We start from the raw sequence: 20,380 nt of genomic DNA on the forward strand, positions 1-20,380 counted from the left end.
ACTTGTTATGTACTTCCTGAGACCATTAGATATATAAACATAAATACTGAATTACCTTAATTAAGTAACAATTCCTTTTTTTCTACTAACATAAATTTGCATTGTATTTACTTTTTTAGGGGCTTTTTTAAAAAATCACCTTTGTAAAATTTATCTTTTTCTTTCATTGACAGTTGCTGAAAAAACTTTAATTATCTCTCCTTCAGCTACTTTTCTAGATATTTTCATAATAAAAGGCATGGAGAAAAGAAGGGCATTTTGTATTCAACAATCTTTTATAATTTCACCTACACTGCTTTTAGTGGCTATTTGCAAGTTTGATAAAACTGACTTACCGCTAACCAAATTATAAGTTGAAGAGTTTTTTTCAACAACCTGTTTCTTTCCCCAGGAAGAGCTAACTAGACAAAACAAAACAAAAACAAAATAGGATTTAATTTTAAAGTAAAATTTTTAAAATTTAAATCACTGAGGAAAAAAAACTTTCATTTCAAAAATAATTTTTGAAGCATTATTTAATGGGGTAAAGTCGTCTGGTAAACACCAAGGTAAATCACTACTCAAATCAGCAATGTCTTTTTTTTCTGGGGGTCTTCAATAGCTTAAAACCCACCCAAAACTATTACTCTCAAGAGGAATTTCCTAACTTCTACTTGACCTAATATATATAAACTCAAATGACCTTAAATTTATGTTAACCTTAATATTCTAGACTAATTATTTTCAAGTTCTATCATTTCAGCACATGGTGCCACAAATGGAACTGATTTCAAATTTATACCTTCCACCTAATAAACTGAAAAGTCAAAAACAAGAAGTCACCACACCTCTAACAAAGACTTACAAGAATACTAGCAGGTGGAACCAAGATGGTGGAGTAGAAAGACACACATACGCAGGGTCTCCCCACACAGCCCATAAAATACCTATAGAGAGGGACTCTCAACAAACTGTGGAGCAGCAGAAGTGGAGAACAACAGAGTGGAGATTTCCAGCCCAAGGTGACCTGAAAGACCCACGGGAAATGTCGGTTGCCACGGAGCAGAGTGGAGCCCAGCCCAGCCTTGGCCGTGGGGCGTGGCTCCCGAACAATCCTTTGGGGCGGAATCTCCAGTCGGGGAATCCCCAGTCCCAGTAGCAGCAGTTCCCAGATCCCTCAACCCACAGGTGCCAAAGGTCAGTGACAGGGTATTTTCAGCTGGCCAGGAACGGAGAAGGGCCTTCCCATAGCTCCAGCAGCAGGCAGCGGCCACAGAGCCAGCACAGCCTGTACAGACCCTCCATTGTTGGAGCATAAAAACCCCAGAGGGCACCAAAGAGCTGAGTCTTACCTCAGCCCTGGGTGAGCTGGTCTTTGTCTCATACTGAATGGCGACCCTGCCCATCCAGCTTATCTGAAAGTCAGCCCCCAGTGCTGACTTGGCGGAACTGGAGGTCAGGTGGCTGGGGAGAGGTAACTGCTAAGATTCTGGGCACAAAAATCCCTCTGTGCATCCAGACCAGTACACACTTGATTGTGCCACCTTGGACGAACTGAAATCTCACAGATTCCCAGAATTATATCCTACTCTTGACAAAGGACCCAAAAGTCAAATAACTGGTTGGGGAAAATGCCCAAAAAAGGGAAAAAAAATAAGATTATAGAAGGTTACTTTCTTGGTGAAGATATCTTCTTCCATCCTTTTGGATGAGGAAGAACAATGCTTACCATGAGGGAAAGACATAAAAGTCAAGGCTTCTATATCCCAAACACCCAAAATAAATATTCAATGGGCTCAGGCCATGGAAGAGCTCAAAAAGGATTTTGAAAATCAAGTAAGAGAAGTGGAGGAAAAATTAGTAAGAGAAAATGAGAGAGATGCAAGAAAAGCATGAAAAGCAGGTCAACACCTTGCTAAAGGAGACCCAAAAGTGTTGGGGTGTGTAAGCTCAGTTCCATGTGGACAGTCTCGGGCGGGTAAAGGTGAGAACTTCTAAACCTTAGAGTTCTCATGAGGCCCCCCAGGGAACAGCAGGGAATTGAGGAGTGAGACCGGGATATCTCATGCATTTCCGCCTCTTCCCGTGGGAAATGTGATGGGAGAGAGCATCCCCGCCCTCGAGATTGGCCCAGATCTGAGCACACCTATTGTTATCTAACAGGCACGGTATTGAGGTGCAAACGATGCGGCAGGAGAGCTTAAGTAGGGTCAGGAAAGTCCGAAGGCGCTCTTAGCGCTGAGGGGCCCTTACAGGACAGAAGGCCCCTCTTCCTTCTCTCCTCTCTTCTTTCTTCCCTCTCCCCTCTCTCCCCACTTCCACTTCTGCTTTCATCTCTTACTGTAAGATCTTTGCCTCCTTGGGAGATTTCTCTCTCTCTCCTAAGGAAGAGTTCCCCCTGCACATGTAACTAAGACCCTGAATAAAGCCTAACCCTTGTTCGACTCCGGAAAGTCTCTTCTCTCATACGTTTATCCGGTTTGGCCAGCCGAAGACCTGCGATAGGTAAGGTAAGACTCAGGTAGCCCTCAGGCCTCTAGGCCTGGCACAAAAGAATGCTGAAGAAAGTAACACCTTTAAAAATAGGCTAACACAATTGGCAAAAGAGGTTCAAAAAGTCAATGAAGAGAAGAATGCTTTAAAAAGCAGATTAACCAATTGGAAAAGGAGGTTCAAAAGCTCACTGAAGAAATAGTTCTTTAAAAATTAGAATGGAACAGATGGAGGCTAATGACTTTATGAGGAACCAAGAAATCACAAAACAAAACCAAAAGAATGAAAAAATGGAAGATAATATGAAATATCTCATTGGAAGGACAACTGACCTGGAAAACAGATCCAGGAGAGACAATTTAAAAATTATGGGACTACCTGAAAGCCTTGATCAAAAAAAGGGCCTAGACATCATCTTTCATGAAAATATCAAGGAAAACTGCCCTGATATTCTAGAACCAGGGGGCAAAATAAATATTGAAAGAATCCACCGATCACCTCCTGAAAGAGATCCAAAAAGAGAAACTCCTAGGAACACTGTGGCCAAATTCCAGAGTTCCCTGGTCAAGGAGAAAATACTGCAAGCAGCTAGAAAGAAACAATTCAAGTATTGTGGAAATACCATCAGGACAACAAGATCTAGTAGCTTCTACATTAAGGGTTCAAAGGGCATGGAATAGGATATTCCAGAAGTCAAAGGAACTAGGACTAAAACCAAGAATCACCTATCCAGCAAAACTAAGTATAATACTTCAGCGGAAAAAATGGTCTTTCAATGAACTAAAGGACTTTCAAGCATTCTTGATGAAAAGACCAGTGCTGAAAAGAAAATTTGACTTTCAAACACAAGAATCAAGAGAAGCAAGAAAAGGTAAACAGCAAAGAGAAGTCATAAGGGACTTACTAAAGTTGAACTGTTTACATTCCTACATGGAAAGACAATATTTGTAAGTCTTGAAACTTTTTTCAGTATCTGGGTAGTTGGTGGGATTACACACACACACACACACATACACATAGAGATAGAGAGCGCAGACTGAATTGAATACAATGGGATCATATCTTAAAATAATGAAATTAAGCAGTGAGAGAGAAATATATTGGGAGGAGAAAGGGAGAAATGGAATGGGGCAAATTATCTCCCATAAAAGAGGCAAGTAAAAGACTTTTCAGTAGAGGGAAAAAGGCAAGAGGTAAGCAAAAACATGAAGCTTACTCTCATCACATTTAACTAAAGGAAGGAACAAAATGCACACTCATTTTGGTATGAAAACCTATCTTACAATACAGGATAGTGGGGAAAAAGGGGATAAGCAGGGTGGGGGGGATAATGAAAGGGAGGGCAGTGGGAGGAGGGAGCAATTTTGGGGAGGGATAGGATCAAAAGAGAGAACAGAAGAAACGAGGGGCAGGACAGGATGGAGAGAAATATAGTCAGTCTTACACAACATGACTATTATGGAAGTCATTTGCAAAACTACACAGATATGGCCTATATTCAATTGCTTGCCTTCCCAAAGGGAATGAGTGGGAAGGGAGGGATGAAGAGAAGCTAGAACTCAAAGTTTCAGGAACAACTGTTGAGTATTGTTCCTGCAACTAGGAAATAAGAAATACAGGTAATGGGGTATATAAATTTATCTTGCCCTTCAGGACAAAACAGAAGATGGGGATAAGGGAAGGGAGGGATGTCAGAAGGGAGGACAGATTGATGATAGGGGTAATTAGAATGCTCGGTGTTTTGGGGAGGGGAGAAATGGGGAGAAAATTTGGAACCCAAAATTTTGTGGAAATGAATGTTAAAAACTTAAATACATAAATTAAAAAAAAAAAGAATATTAGCATTTTCAGGAAAGCACCAACCTGAAAGGATTTAACATTCTTCACTGGATAGTCATTCTTAATTTACTGCTTTCCTATAGGAGTCTGAAACTGGAAATTAAAAGGGTTCAAATACAAGCAGAAGCAGAGGACAGAGAGTATGGTCCCAAAAGATATGGGTCCTAACTTTATCAATGGTCATGTTACAACCTCTCAGTGCCTGTGTATCCTAAGTCAAATAAGGTCAGCAAGTATTTTTAAAGTGCCTACTAAGTTCCAGGCACTGTGCTAAGTGCTAGTAATGTAAAGAAAGGCAAATGGCAAGTCCTGGCTCTCAAGAAGCTTACAGTCCAACATGTAAAGCAACTATGTACATATTATATGTATAGAATTAAAAGATAATCTCAGAGGGAAGATACCAACATTAAGGAAAATCAGGAAAGGCTTTGAATGTTAGACTTGGGACCTGAAAGAAAGCAGGAAAGCTAGGAGATGGCAGTAAGGAGGCATTCTAGGAACAGGGATCAATCAGTGAAACTAATGAGGCCAATGTCAATGGATGGTAGAGGAATGTTAGAAATGTAGGAAGTAGCTAAGACATGAAAGCCAAAGAAAGAATTTTGTATTTGCTCCTGGAGATAGGAGGGAACCACTAGAGTTTAGGCAATGGGGGGAATAGGTCACTTTTGACAGGTGAGTAGTGGATGTAGAGTGGGTGGAGACAAATTACAGACAATTTCACACTGGGAGTTCCACATACCAATGGATACCTAAAATGTAACATCAACCATTTATCATTCAAAAGATGAATTATCCCATCTATAACTCTACAAACTTCACAACAGAAGAGCCACACTTTGTTTTAAGGGATGCACTTAATATAAATTACTATGATTAGAGAAACTTTCCTTTTAATCACTTTTAAGCTTCTCCATCAACCTTATAAGAAATATACAATCAAAAAAACAGGTTAAAAAAGTGGAGAAAAATAAAGCCACATAAATCATTGGCATTTCCATATATTACTAACGAAGCCCAACAGCAAGAGATAAAAACAGAAATTTCGTTTAAAGCTACTGTAGACATTACAAAATATTTGGGAATCTTATCTACCAAAACAAACCTGGGAACTATATGAACACAATTACAACACTTTTCACACAAATAAAATCTGATCTAAATAACTGGAGAAACATTAGTTGCTTGTGAGTAGGCTGAGCTAATATAATAAAAATGACAATTAGTCATACCAATCAAACTATGAAAAAATTATTTTCTAGAGCTAGGAAAAATAATATCAAAATTCATATGGAAGAACAAAAGGTTCAGAACATTAAGGGAATTAATGAAAAGAAATGCTAAGGAAGGTACCCTAGGCATACTAGATATTAAATTGTATTATAAAGCAGCAATCATCAAAACTACTTGGTACTGGCTAAGAAATAGAGGGGTAGATCAGTAGGTACACCCTATAGTAATCTACTGTTTAATATACCAGCTTCTGGCATAAGAATTCACTATTTGACAAAAACTCCTGGGAAAACTGGATAATGGTGTGGCAGAAACTGGGCACAGACCTAGCGTCTGACACCATATACCAAAATAAAGTCCAAATGGGTACACGACTTGGATATAAAAGTTGACACAATAAACAAATTAGGGGAACACGGAATAGTTTATCTGTCAGATTTATGGAGAATGGAGAAATTTATGACCACACAAAAGATAGAGAACATTATGAGATGCAAAATGGATAATTTTGATTCCATTAAATTAAGAAGTTTTTGCACAGTCAATGCAACCAAGGTTAGGAGGGAAGCAGAAAACTGGGAAAGAATTTTTACAACTAGTGTTTGTGATAAGGGCCTCATTTCTAACACATATAGAGAACTGGGTCAAATTTATAAGAATACACCTCATTTTGAGGCAAAAACATCTTCTACATCCAGAGAAAGAATTATGGGATTGAACTGCAGAATGAAGCAGACCATTTTCTCTTGTTATGTTTTGTTTTATGGTTTCTCCCAATCATTTTAATTCTTCTATGCAACATGACTAAGGTGAATGTATGTGTAGAACCTATATAAGACTGCACACAGTCTCGGGGAGGGAGTGAAGAGGGAGAGGGGAACGAGGGCTAGGGAGGGGAAGAAATCTAAGCTATGTGGAAAAGATTGTAGAAAACTGAAAAGAAATAATTTAAAATTAAAAAAAAAGAATACAAGTCATTCCACAATTGATACATGATCAAAGGATATGAACAGGAAGTTTTCAAAGAAATCAAAGCTATCTACAGTCATATAAAAATGCTCTACATCACTTCTGATTAGAGAAATGCAACTTAAAACAACTCTGAGGTACTTCACACCTATTAAAGTGGCTAATATGATAAAAAAGGAAAATGTTGGATGTTGATGAGAATGTGGGAAAACTGGGACACTAATGCACTATTGGTGGAGTTGCACACTGATACAACCATTCTAGAAAGCAATTTGGAACTATGCTCAAAGGGCTATAAAACTGTGCATACCCTTTAATCTGGCAATACCACTACAGGTCTACATCACAAAGAGATCTAAAAAGAAAAGGGTAAAAGGACCTATTTGTACAAAAATATTTACAGCAGCTTTTTGTGGTGGCTAAGAATCGGAAATCAAAGAGATGTCCATCAACTGGGAGAATGGCTAAACAAGTTGTGGTATATGACGATGATGAAATATTATTGTACGATAAGAAATGACAAGCAGGATAATTTCAGAAAAACCTGGAGAGACTTACATGAACTGATGCAAAGTGAAGTGAGCAGATCCAGTAGAACTCTACGCACAGTAACAGCAATACTGTATGATGATCAACTGTGAATGACTTAGCTCTTCTCAGCAATACAATGATCCAAGATAATCCTAAAGGACTAATGATGAAGCATCCTATCCACCTCCAGAGCTGATATTATTTGAATACAGATGGAAGCATGTTATTTTTTCTTTTATTCAAGTCTTCTTGTGCAAAATGACTAATATGGAAATATTTTACGAGACTGCACAGGTATAACCTATATCTGCTTATCATCTCAGGAAGGGGAGAGGGACAGAATTTGGAACTCAAAATATTTTTTGAAAATTTAAACCCTGAGGGGTAGAGTCAAGATGGCTGAGTAGAAGGACAGACCTACTCTAGCTCTCCCCCATAACCCACAAAATACCTGTAAAAAATGGCTCTGAACAAATTCTAAAGCAACAAAAAACACAAAATGACAGAGTGAAACAGATTTTCAGCCCAAGATAACCTGAAAGGCCAATAGGAAAAGTCTATCACACCAGGATTGGAGCGGAGCACAGCCCAGCCTGGGCCACACAGCAATGACAGGACTGGAGCAGGCTTCAGGGGAGCAGAATCACAGGTAGAGCAGAGTAAACTCCTCTTCCTTGATTGTGCCACCTTGGAGAAACTGCGAACTTACCCATCCCTAGAGATATTACAGAGAACAGTTGCACAAGACCTCTGAAGCCTCAGGTGGTATACCCTCCACTTGACTCAAAAGTCAAGTAACAGGCTGGGAAATGGCCCAAAACAGGGAAAAAATTAAGACTATAGAAAGTTACTTTCTTGGTGAAAATGTATTTTCTTCCATCCTTTCAGATGAGGAAAAACAAAGCATACCATCAGAGGAAGACATCAAAGTCAAGGCTTCTATATCCCAAACACCCAAAATGAATATTCAATGGGCTCAGGCCATGGAAGAGCTCAAAAAGGATTTTGAAAATCAAATAAGAGAGGTGGAAGAAAAATTGGGAAGAGAAATGAGAGAGATGAGAGAAAATCATGAAAAACAAGTCAACAGCTTGCTAGGAGACCCAAAGAAATGCTGAAGAAAGTAACACCTTTAAAAATAGACTAACTCAAATGGCAAAAGGGGTCCAAAAAGTCAACGAGGAGAAGAATGCTTTAAAAAGGAGAATTGGTCAAAATGAAAAGGTTCAAAAGCTCACTGAAGAATAGTTCTTTAAAAAGTAGAATGGAACAGATGAAAACTAATGACTTTATAAGAAACCAAGAAATTATAAAACAAAACCAAAAGAATGAAAAAATAGAAGAAAATGTGAAGTATCTCATTGGAAAAACAACTGACCTGAAAATAGATCTAGGAGAGATAATTTTAAAATTATTGGTCTACCTAAAAACCATGATCAAAAAAGGAACCTACACATCATCTTCTGAGAAATTATCAAGGAAAACTGCCCTGATATTCTAGATCCAGAGGGTAAAATAGAAATGGAAAGAATTCACCAATCACCTCCCTGAAAGAGATCCCAAAAGGAAAATTCCTGGGAATATTGTAGCCAGATTCTAGAGTTCCCAGATCAAGGAGAAAATATTACAAGCAGCCAGAAAGAAACAATTCAAGTATTGTGGAAATACAATCAGGATAACCCAGGATTTAGCAGCTTTTACACTAAGGGATCAAAGGGCTTGGAATATGATATTCAGAGTTCAAAGGAGACAGGAATAAAACCAAGAATCACCTACCCAGCGAAACTAAGTATAATACTTCAGGAGAAAAAATGAAATTTTAATGAAACAGAGGACTTTTGTTGAAAAGACCAGAGCCAAATAGAAAATCTGACTTTCAAATACAAGAATTAAGAGAAGCATGGAAAGGTAAACAGGAAAGAGAAGCTTTAAGGAACTCATTAAAGTTGAATTGCTTACATTCCTATATGGAAAGATGTTATTTGTAACTCATGAGACCTTTCTCAATATTAGAGTAGTTAGAGGGAATGTATATTTAGGTATGTATGGGTACGTATGTATGTGTATATTACATATGTATAAGTATATATATGTACATGGGTGTATGTACAGGGCACAAGGTGAGCTGAATATGAGGGGAGAATACCTAAAAAAATAAAATTTACTGTTACATGGAATGTACCAGGATTTAAGAAAAAGGCAGAGGTAGAATGTAGCAAATCATCTCACATAAAAGACAGAAGAAAGAGCTTTTATAAGGAAGGGGAAGAGGGGGGAGATGAAAGTAAATAAGTGGGTCTTATTCTCATGGGATTCAGCTTAAGGAGGAATAACACACTTAACTGGATATGGAAATCTATTTTACCCCGTAGGAAGACAAGAAGGAAGGGGATAGGAGTGGTAAGATAACAGAAGGGAGAGCAAATTGGGGAAAGAGATAATCAGAAGCAAACACTATTGCAGGAAGACAGGTCAAGGGAGAGAATAGAACAAACGGCAGAATAGGACAGGGGGAAATATGGTTAGTCTTTTACAAAATAACTATTATGGAAGTGCTTTGCATTATTACACATGTATGACCTACATTGAATTGCTTGTTTTCTCAATGAGTGTGAGCGGGGAGGGAGAGAATATGGAACTCAGAGTTTTAATAATCAATGTTAAAAACTGCTTTAGCATGCAACTGGAAATTAAAATATACAAGCAAAGGGGTATAGAAGTCTATTTTGCCCTACAGGAAAATAGAGGGGAAGGGGGATGAAAGAAGGGTGGGTAATAGAAGGGAGGACAGACTGGAAGAAGGGATGGAAGAGATGCATGCTGTCCTGGGGTGGGGGGTGGGGAGAGATGGGGAGAAAATTCTGAATTCAAACTCTTGTCTAAGTGAATGTTGAGAATTGAAAAATAAATAACTTAATGATAAAAACAAATTAATAAATTAATAAAATTTAATGTTTTAAAAATGTAATTAGGAAAAAATATATTAAAAATCAATTAATTATTTTTTAAAAAAAGAAATGGCTAAGTGAAGACTCACCAAGACCATTTAACTCATCGATAAATACCTGCTAGCCATTCATTAACGCACATCTGACAGTAAAAGGCTAGCAGGGTGGGACAATTTTATCCGATTGCCAGCATTATTCAAATTTACTAAAGAACCTTTTAAAAAGTCTACATAGCAAAAGTTGGGAATTATAAAATATGTATTTCAAATCAACTTTAACCTTCCTCAAGTTAAGAACCAACTTAGTTCATAAAGTATTGACCTTTTTATTTAATTTATCTTAATTAAGGGCCTACTATATATCCCTATAGCAGGGACTCTTAACCTAGAAGTGAATTTATTTTTAATAATTTTGTAATTGGTTTTCTTTGCAAACCAATATATTTTATTAATTTAAAAACATGGCTCTGAGAAAGGGTTCATAATCTTCACCAGGCTGCCAAAGTATCCCTTACCCCCAAGCCCCAAAACAAGAACCCCTGCCCCAGAACATTGATGGGTCAATAATGAAGATAAAAGGACAAGTTCTTTACTATTGTGTAATTTATAGTCTAGTATGTAAATAAAAAAAATTACTATAATACAAGTTCATTAGAGAAATACAACAATAAAAATTGCCTAAGTATGACGCTTTAAGATTTATAAGGCACTTAACATATATTATTTCATACACTTCCACAACACTGAGGCAGGTACTACAGGTATCTCTCTACTCTAATGAAGAAGAACCTGAAGTTCAAAGAAATTGAGTGATTTGTCTAGGGTCACAGTTCTTAAACACCAGACATTGTTTCGAATCAAGAATTTTCCTAACTCCAAGTCCATCTTTGTTCAAAACAAAGTGCTATGTTAAGTTCAAAAAAGGGAAGGTCTTATGGAGTAAAACCAATAGCATCAGGCTTCCTCACCTATAAAATGAGGTGCTCCATCCAGTTGATGATTCTATGATCTCTAAAACCTTTAGGCTATAACTATATAGAATCTGTTTTAAATACCATCTTAATGCACATCCAATATTGAGGATGCTTAATGAGCAATAGTCATCTTGTTACTCATACTTACGCCATGGATATTCAAAGTATTTTTTACATTGTACACTTTTTAAGCATTATTACTAATTTTTGGAATTAACACTAAAATGTTAACTACCAACCAGTGATTCATAGCCTTTCTGGAGTTGTGACAACCAATGATGCTTTATTTGATTCAAGATATGCTTATGCTTCCCCTAAAAATACTTACTTGCACTGATTTTAAAGCTAAGGCAAATCTTAATTTTATTTGACAATTTGTTACATCTTGGTATGAATAGAGAGGAAGAGTTGGGTTGGGATTCAACAGTCCAAAGAAGACTAAGCACATACCGTGCTTTGAAAATAGCTATTTGTGCTGTGTGTCAAACAGAATTAAACAGACAGATTGACAATGGTGAACAAACTTTGAAAATAGTGTGTTAAAATCAACAGTAACTAGTCATTGCCACCTACTACTCTCACTGGTCCAAGAGGCATGGAATTTCTTATGCCTGCTCTAGAAACTTAAAAATCTAAGAAGTATAAACAAAATGTAGCCAATTAACAAATATGGGTTCATCTTTCACCCTAAACCTTCCCACCATTCAAATTTCCCTATTACTGTTAAAGGCACCACCATTTTCCTAAGTTGTCATCCTCCACTCCCCGCTATCTCTCATCCCTCATATATCAACTCTTGCAAAGGTCCATCAATTTTACCTTTTTCCCTACAAGTGCCTCCTTCTTTCCTCTAATACTGCTACCACCCTTGTGCAAGCCCTCATCTTCTCATACTTAACTGCAATACTGCTGGTAGAGAAGCTTGTCTCAGGTCTCTACAATCCATTCTTAACTGACAAAGCAATGTTCCTACAAAGTGAATTTCTCTAAAACAGATGCACATTCACCCACTTCACTCCACCATACTCTAGTGGTTCCCTATTATGACCAGAATCAAAATCAAAATCCTGTTTGTCTTTCATTGCCCCATCCCAATCTCTCACTTTCCAATCTTCTTATAATTTGCTTCTCTCATCACATAACTTTGATCCAGGGATGGTGGCTGTCTTGTTATTCAAACAAAATGCTCTATCTCTTGGCCCCAAGTAGTTTCTCATGCCGTGCTCCATGCCGGGAATGCTCTCCCTCCTCATCTTCACCTACTGGCTACCTGACTTCCTTTAAGTCCCAACTAAAAGTCCATCTTCTACAGGAAGCTTTTCCCAACTCCTCTTAATTCTGGTGCCTTACCCTCTTTAATCATCTATTTCTCCAGTTTATCACTTGCGGCATATTTGTTTACTTGTTATCTCTTCTATTCACTTGTGAGTGCCTTGAAAAGAGACATCTTTTACCTTTCTTTGTATCCCCAGTGCTTATTAATTAGCAGTGTCTAGCACACAGTATTTAATACATATTTATTGATTGACTATAGGGCAAACTACATTTTAAAAAATCCTCAATCCTTTCAACACTGAATATATTTTAAAATGAATCTTTTTCAGAACTAATAAGCAAGAATGAGGTAAGTATAATCACTACATTAGAAACATTAGAATAACCAATTTCAGTTTTTCAGTGTGCAGAACACTGTCCAGCAATGGTGAATTTCAAGTCAAGGAGACTGGACTGGCATGCTGACACAGGTTCAACTTCCTCATCTACAAAATGAGGTGTTTCAACTAGTTGAGGGTCCATTCAGACTCTTAAGTCTATAATTCCTAAAATCTTTTAAGTTACAAGCATAGATCATTTTAAATACCATCTTAATACACTCAATTCCTACACATCCAATATTGAGGATGCTTAATGAGTTAACAGTCCTGTCATTTCATGATTCCCCTAGGGATGTCCAGAATATTTTATGCAGTATATTTCTCAAGTATTATTACTAACTTTTGGAGTCAACACTAAAATGTTAACTAACAACAAACAGCAATTTCTAGTGTTTCTAGAGCTGTGACAATCAACAGTTCTTTCTTTGGTTCAAGATACACTAAATACTTCCCCTAAAAATGGTTTCAATTTTTAAACTACAGCAAATCCTTAATTTTCATTTGAGAATTTGTCACATTTTGGTATGAATATAGAATTGGGAATCACTGTAATGGAAGAAAGGGACTATACGCTGTGTGTCTAGTATAAAAATATATATACGCTATATATATGTGTATATATATATATATATATATATATATATACACATACACACACACACACACACACACACACACACACACTATATATAGCACAATGAAGCTAGAAGGCTGTCATCCTTTACTGGCTAAATATCCTAACAATATTTAGTTTTCTCCCGTCTCCCAATACAGCCATATAGTATCCAGTATCCCAATTTTTATGCTGAAAAGACCTATCTCATTCAACCCACTTACTTCATAGAGGATGAAACTGAAGTACAGTGGAAGTTGGATGATGTGGCAAAGGTCAGTTATCATGTAACATACAGCACTATACCCAGATTTCCTTGGTCGAAAGTTCTTACCAGTCTCCCAAATTCGTAAAACAATCCTACATTCTTAGAACAGTACAGTCAGAATGACTCTGATGACTGACTTGACGAAAAGTCTAGGACCTAAAACAAAAAACACACCAATCCTCAAACCGATTCTTGGTTTAAACAAACCAAAAGAAAACACCTATGAAAGGTAATAGACAAAAGAGAAGTTCATACCATACTTAACAATTGAGCCCCGTTAAAATTTTAAGAACCAAATTAGCTCCCCCCATCATACAGAGTAGGGCAGTTAGGCTACTTGCGGTGGATAGAGTGCTGGTCATGGGGTCAGGAAGCCCTGAGCTCAAATCCGACCTAAGACATTACTAGTGGTGTTACCCTGAGCAAGTCACTTAACTCGGTTTACCTCAGTTTCCTTTAAGATGATCTGGAAAAGGAAATGGCAAACCACTCCAGGATCTCTGCCAAAAAAAACCACCCAAACGAACCCAAATGGGGTCACGCCGAGTCAGACGGACTGAGTAACAGATGATAAACAACATACACACATGACTGATTCTCCAGTGGACAGCAAAATGAAATGGCCAACGTTTCACTAGGTGCTTCATAGGAGTGGGCGAAAGCTAACAGTCCGCGCTCCCGGACTTTGACTGTTTCTTTGACTGTTTCTCCACGAGTTTCAGGTCACACTCCCCCACCTTCGACCCACGCCTGTGCCCCAAAGCCCACGGGCGGGCTTCCCCGCAGGACAGCAGCACACGAGGTGAAAAGGGAGACAAGGGAGGCTGCGGGTCCCCGTGCACTTCCCCGCGGTCTCCCGGGGGAGGGGCGGATCCAGCTGCGCCACACCGCAGCCATGTGCCGCCGCCGCGCGAGCGCCGGGGAAGGGAAGAAGGGAAAGATGTTATATAAGAACCGCTCACCCTCCCCGAGAGCTCCGCGCAGGGCGTGGGGTGGGGTGGGGTGGGTGGCGGCCGCCGCCTCAGCCAGCCGGCCTGCCAGGCGCGGGGCCGAGGAGGTGGGTCCCGGCATGCTCCCCGACCCCCCGGGAAAGGCCTTCCCTAGCCCCGAAGGGTAGCGGCGGCAATGGGCGATCCCGGGAGGGAGGGAGGCACAGCAGCCGCTACCTGCCTCGGCATAAACGAGGGAGCGGGGAACGAGGTGCGCAGCGCCAAGGGGGTCCAGGCCCCGCCGATTGTGACCTGCTGCGGCGGCCCGCCGGCCCCCCCCGCACCCACCGCCTTCGCCTACCCTCCCTCCCCTGGCCCCCCACCCCGGTACCTGGGAAGGGCGGGTGACCCAGCCGGTGGCTGCCGAGTCCAGTGGGGCGCGAGGCTGGGGCGCCAGCGGCTACCGCGCCACTCCTTCACGTCACAGCATCGCCCTGGAGACCCCTCCCCCCTGCGGCTCGCGACTCATAGGAGCGGCTCCCTCCCCTCCCCCCCAGTCCAGACCCGCGATCTTCCCCCTCCATCTCACCTCGCTCAGCCCCAACCACCAAGCCGGACGACGGCTTAGCGGTTAAAACGCAGTTGCGAACCCCGCCGCGGTTCCGGGGATCCCCTCCCCGCCTCTTTCCCACTCTAAAGCTATGTCGGCCGCGCTCTGCGTATTACCCAGAGCCGCCACAACTGCCGCCGCCGCCGGGCTAAGTCTCACACCGCGAAGTGGAGGGGAGGCGGCGGGGAAGGGGAGGGGGGAAATGGGAGCTGCGGAGTGGAAAGACCCGGAGATCTCGGCTGCCAAGCTCCGGGAGTCTCGCGAGAGCTCAAGCCTGCCGATCTCCTGCCGCGGGAATTTTCAAACTCTCGGATTTAGTGAAAGGATCCCGAAAAGGGGGAGGCGGGGCAAGGTGAGAAAGAATGGGGTGGGGGCGGAGTTAAGACGCCTTCATTGGCGAAAGCTGACGTCAATCCGTTTTGATCCCGGTGGAAGGGGAGAAGACTACGATTCCCAGTGTGACATGCGTGCTTAACCCCCCTCCCCCACCCCACCTCCCCGCCGCCCGACTGCCCCGCTCCCCAGCGAGGAGAGGGGTGAGTCGGGAGTGGTAGTTTTTTGCTTAAACCCGCCTTCTTTTGCGGAAGTTTAAGAGCCAGCCCACAACCTCCTCTGGTCGCCTGGGGAACCCTCCGGGCATCAGGCCTTTCCTGCTGTTGTGTCAAGTCCGCAGGACCGCAGGACCTGATAAATCATTGTCTTCCCTTTTTTAAATCCTCGCTGACCTTAAGTGTGCTGTACTGACCGTGGGTTTTACCTAGATTTTTCAGTCCAGGTTTCTCCAGCTCTTCCAGCCCAGGCTGTGGCCCACAGCACTTTATAAAGATGCCTGCGCTCTCCAGCCCGATTCCCGCCCCCTTTCCCGGGCTAGTGGTGTTTTCATGCTCTTTTTCACTTCCCCTTTGCCCACGCACGTGTGTTCTCGTGTGCCTAATTTTGCTTGATTTTTTGTTTAAGCCTCCAGATCTTCCTAGTTTGCAAATCCAGTAGAATGTTAGCAGCTATTTGAGGGTAAGAAGTGATTCCTTTTTAAATTTTTTTTTATTTTTTAGACTTTGCGGAGCCTCAGTAGCAGCGTGGAGTAATGAGTTAATTCAATAAAGACTGGCCTTGGAGGTGGAAGTCAGGGCTTCAAGCTCAGTCTCATGAGATCCTAGCTGGGCAGCCATGACCGGTGCAACAAGCGTTTATTATAACGTGCCGCCCAACATGTAATTAAATGAGCAATCCTTCACCTCCCATTGCCCCCCAGACACCTGGCTAAGACTATGTAACAAGTTGCCAGTTTCTCATTAGCTTCTAAGAAAATGGTTCTCTCACACGGGGAATTTTGTACATCTAGGAAACAATAGGTCTGATGAGAGCACAGGTCCGAAATAAAAAAACGGCCAGCCTCCTTCAGTGCTTCTGCACCTAGGAGATACTTAATAAATTCTTGTCCAATTGAAAAGAAACTCTTCAAGTCCTTCAGATGCAGATTATGAATTGAGTTGGAAGTAATATTCAAATTCACTTCTACATCAAGTGTTTTTGAGGCTCATATGGCTACCTTAAATTATATGTTCTGTTTTTCTTTAAAACCATTGACCTTTTTTCAAAGTCATTTTCCCTTTTTGTAATAATTTTCTTTTTCTTTCCCTTCAATTTTTCTTTTTGGTCAAGTTCATCACCACCATCATTCAGAAGGATTTATCCAGTAGTTGAGGCACTGAAATTTACAAACTGCCATAGTTGAATTTCCCCCTAACATAATTCTAGACACAGCCTGACACATAGTAGGCCCTTAATAAATGTTTTTGGATTGATTAAATCCATCAAAGGTTACACCAGCCATTAAATTGTGGAGCCAAGACTCAAACCCAGCTAGTAATCTGTATCCTAGCCTCTTCTGTTACAATAATCCCCTGGAGGCCAGATTGCCCTTTTAGTTAATAGGTACTATCAACATCTGGTCATAAAGAAGGCCATTGCCCAAAGAGCCAGATGTGATCAGGTTAGGGGTTGTTCTTTAGGACTTTCAAGTTGTAGCTGAATGAGAAAGCAAAAGAAAGCGAAAAGAGAAAGAGCAAGTCTCTTTAGAAAGCCTGATATTCCACTGAAAGTGTGTTATAATCTGCCACACACACATAAACATTTACACATATATATAATATATATACATACATAAATTTACTTGATGGACTTCCAGTCTTCCCTCATATCAGTATTCTGTCAGTACAGATAATCGTATTTATGTAGTGATTTGAGTTTTCAAAGTATTTTAAAAGATTAATCAGTACAATACCTTATAATTTAGGTAGGGCCATAACAAAAGCTTGTTGTTTTCTCGGAAACTATGGTATAGTACATTGGACTGTGGGCTCGTAGAGAGACTTTTGCCTTTTTTCATTTCCCCAGTGATTATTGCAGTATCTGGCACATAGTTAAGTACTTAATAACTGTTTATTGTTTGGTTGTGGTTGTGGTTTGTCCTTTGTTCTAGAAAAGGACCGTGACATCGAGGGTTATGATGACATGACTTGCAACTGAATTTGATTTGAGTGAGGGAGGGCTGTGCAAAGTCACCAGCCTCATTTTCTCCTCCAGAGCCATCTGGATCCATTGGCTGGAGATGATGGCCCAGGATGCAGTGGGATACCTCACCTTTTTAAGCTAAGGTCTTTTCAAGTTCACCCCTTGAGTGAGGCAACCCCATTCAGTGAATAGACCTCTTTAAGAAGTGATGGCCCCTTTAATTAAAAATAAAAATAAAACTGGAAGGAGGGGAAGACCCTCAGGCTTACAGGCCAGAAGAGAAACAGTTACTGGAAGGCCCCAAAAATAACCATTAAGTGGTATGTGGGCAGGGCAGGGACCTATTGTTGTCCAGTGGAAGAGAAGCAGAATAAATTGAGTTCAAGGCTTGGTCTTTGAGAAAGAAATTGAGTCAGTAAACCCCAAGTTAACTGGATAGGTTTCAGCCATCAAAATTTACTTTCCTTTGGACAGAACACCCTCAGGTAAGGGGAGGGGAGGAAAGGGAAGCTGGGTCCCCATAGGGCAGCTCAGATGACTTACAGGTTGCAGTTTGTCCTTTCTTCTGGAAGAGGATTGTGACATCAGGGGGATGATGATATGACTTCATTAGAAACAGACTTGACACACAAAAAGGTATCAAGGAAAACGTATTACAGCAGTGTTCAGAGGAATTGAACGCCTGGGCCAAAAGAGGACTCCACTCCTCTTCAGGAAGAGGGAGTGCTGAATACAGAAGCATTCTTACTTATACTGTTAGTTCAGGACATATCCTCCCATCTGAGGACGGATTAGTTCATTCTCTTTTGAGTCGCAGTTTTTGACATGCCTATTATGTAACCATCCTTGGTGTGCTCCCCCCTCCCAAACATGCCTCAACACAGGACCCATGATCAGAAAATGGAGAGATAATTTTGTGCAGGGTGTATCCGCTTATATGCACGAGGTTCATTAAGCAAATGCAGTTGGAACTTTAGGTTGCCCAGTCATTGAGCCCCAGCTGGCTTAAGCTTTGGGGTTTTTCTGAAAGCCCCTAAGCGTTTTCTGATTGGTCAGGGCCACCTGCAGTTTGCTGAGTTTCTTATCATTACTTAGCAACCTTAGGAGCTAACAACTTTTGTGGACCCAATTCTTTGCTGTCTCTTACAAGTTTCTGACCTTTCTACCTGACCATGCTAGGTCACAACTCTGATTGACTGCTACCCCTTAAGGCTGGGAGAAGTTTTAACCCTGTGGAAACAGAACTCCTTCCTTTGTTTCCCACACCTTGTAATTGAATTTGATTGGAGGGAGGGAGGGCAGTGCTAGGTCACCAGCCTCACTTTCTCCTCCCAATTGTTTATTGACTGATAGTAGAAAGACCACTCACTGGCTTTTTAGTCAGAAGAGCTGTCTTCAAATCCTCATGTTTCAACTGGGGCAACTTCCTTTTCCTAGGGTTCATTTTCCTCATCAAGCCTCAAACCCAATTCACTCAGGAGTTCATACACTGGACAAGTCTCCACCCACCTAGCACATAGTGGATGTAAATACTAAATAGTAACTGTTTCTCTTTTACCCAGGAACCCTGAGGATCTTCTGCTCCTAGTTTGATTTTTTTTTTTTTTATTAAAGAGGCCATCCCTTGAGTAAGTACTTAACGAAGCCTATTCACTGAATGGGTGCAACTCACTCAAAGTGAGAATGCTATATAGTACCTTAGCCTGAAAGGACTAGGGTCTCCCATTGCATCCTAGGCTGTCTCTAGTCATCCTGATGAATATCAGGCCACTGGACACAGATGGCTCAGGAGAAGAAAGTGAGGTTGGTGACCTTGTACAACCCTCCCTCACCCAAATCAAAGTCACCTACAAGTCATGTCATCATCTTGATGTCATGGTCCTCTTCGAGAACAAAGGACAAACACAACAACAATTTTCCTTATCTGTGAAATGAATGAATTGGACTCCATGGTCTGAGATTCCTTCCAGATCTTGATCTATGAATTACATACAACATTTGACTTTGGTTTGAAATGTCATAGATGACTTTTTAAAACAAATCATGTGTGAATGTTCAACTTTAAGCCATCCTATTGATCATGACAAAAACATTAATTATCCTGATCAGCCACAAGTACTGTTGCACGTTCCATTTTCCATTGCAAACTTATTAGAGTTTGTAGGACCTCAGTCTTTTGTTCATTACATAGTAAGTAAAGGGACCTTTTGCAGGCTTTTAAACAAAGATAAGGCTGCTAAATGGCACAATGGATAGAGCTCGGGTCCTGGAGTCAGAAGGACCAGAGTTCAAGTCTGCCCTCAGACGCTAATGGACTGTGTGACCCTGGGCAACCTAATTCAGCTTTGCCTCATTTTCCTCATCTGTAAAATGACCTGGAGAGAGAAGAAAATGGCAAATCACCTCAGTATCTTTGCTAAGAAAACCCCAAATGGAGTTATGGAGAGTTGGACATGATTCAACAACTAACAAAGACTGGCCTTTGTCTTTGTGGCATAAATACTTTGAAGGACAGGCAGCTCTTTGGGAAGCTATCCCCCAGACTTCTTTTGTTCTGATATTTTCCTGTCTCCTCATGTCAAATGTGCCAAGGAAAAGAATGTGACAAAAACTGTAGCAAAGTAACTATATACCTTTATAACAGATTATGGGATTGCAGTTACAACACACTTGTGGTGGCTTTAAATATCATAGCACTGCAGTTGAGAAGAGGGTATTGTATCTTATTATATATCGCCATTTGGGGGGGAATATTTTTATGTCATAGGAAGGGTTTTGAATGCTCTAGGTAACTGAGTAAGTAGGACATCTTTTAAAAATTATTGT

At 40.7% G+C, this 20,380-nt stretch overlaps 1 protein-coding gene across 5 annotated transcripts in view; it reads right to left on the minus strand.

Annotated features, from left to right (window-relative positions):
• Positions 1-17,343, minus strand: part of AHCTF1 (AT-hook containing transcription factor 1) — a 117,882-nt gene extending 100,539 nt beyond the window's left edge. Inside the window, exon 1 of one of the 5 annotated variants that reach the window (XM_072647650.1) lies at positions 17,325-17,343. The gene's annotated coding sequence lies outside the window, so the exon portion shown is untranslated. Of the gene's footprint in view, positions 1-13,457; positions 13,532-13,567; positions 13,588-14,821; positions 14,936-15,019; positions 15,360-17,324 lie in introns of those variants that run through there. The other 4 variants (XM_072647646.1, XM_072647647.1, XM_072647649.1 and 1 more) reach the window with 4 other exon arrangements.
• Positions 17,344-20,380: the final 3,037 nt, after the last annotated feature.

The sequence above is a fragment of the Notamacropus eugenii genome, chromosome 2, assembly GCF_028372415.1.
Source record: "Notamacropus eugenii isolate mMacEug1 chromosome 2, mMacEug1.pri_v2, whole genome shotgun sequence".
In the NCBI taxonomy this organism is placed as follows: Eukaryota; Metazoa; Chordata; class Mammalia; order Diprotodontia; family Macropodidae; genus Notamacropus; species Notamacropus eugenii.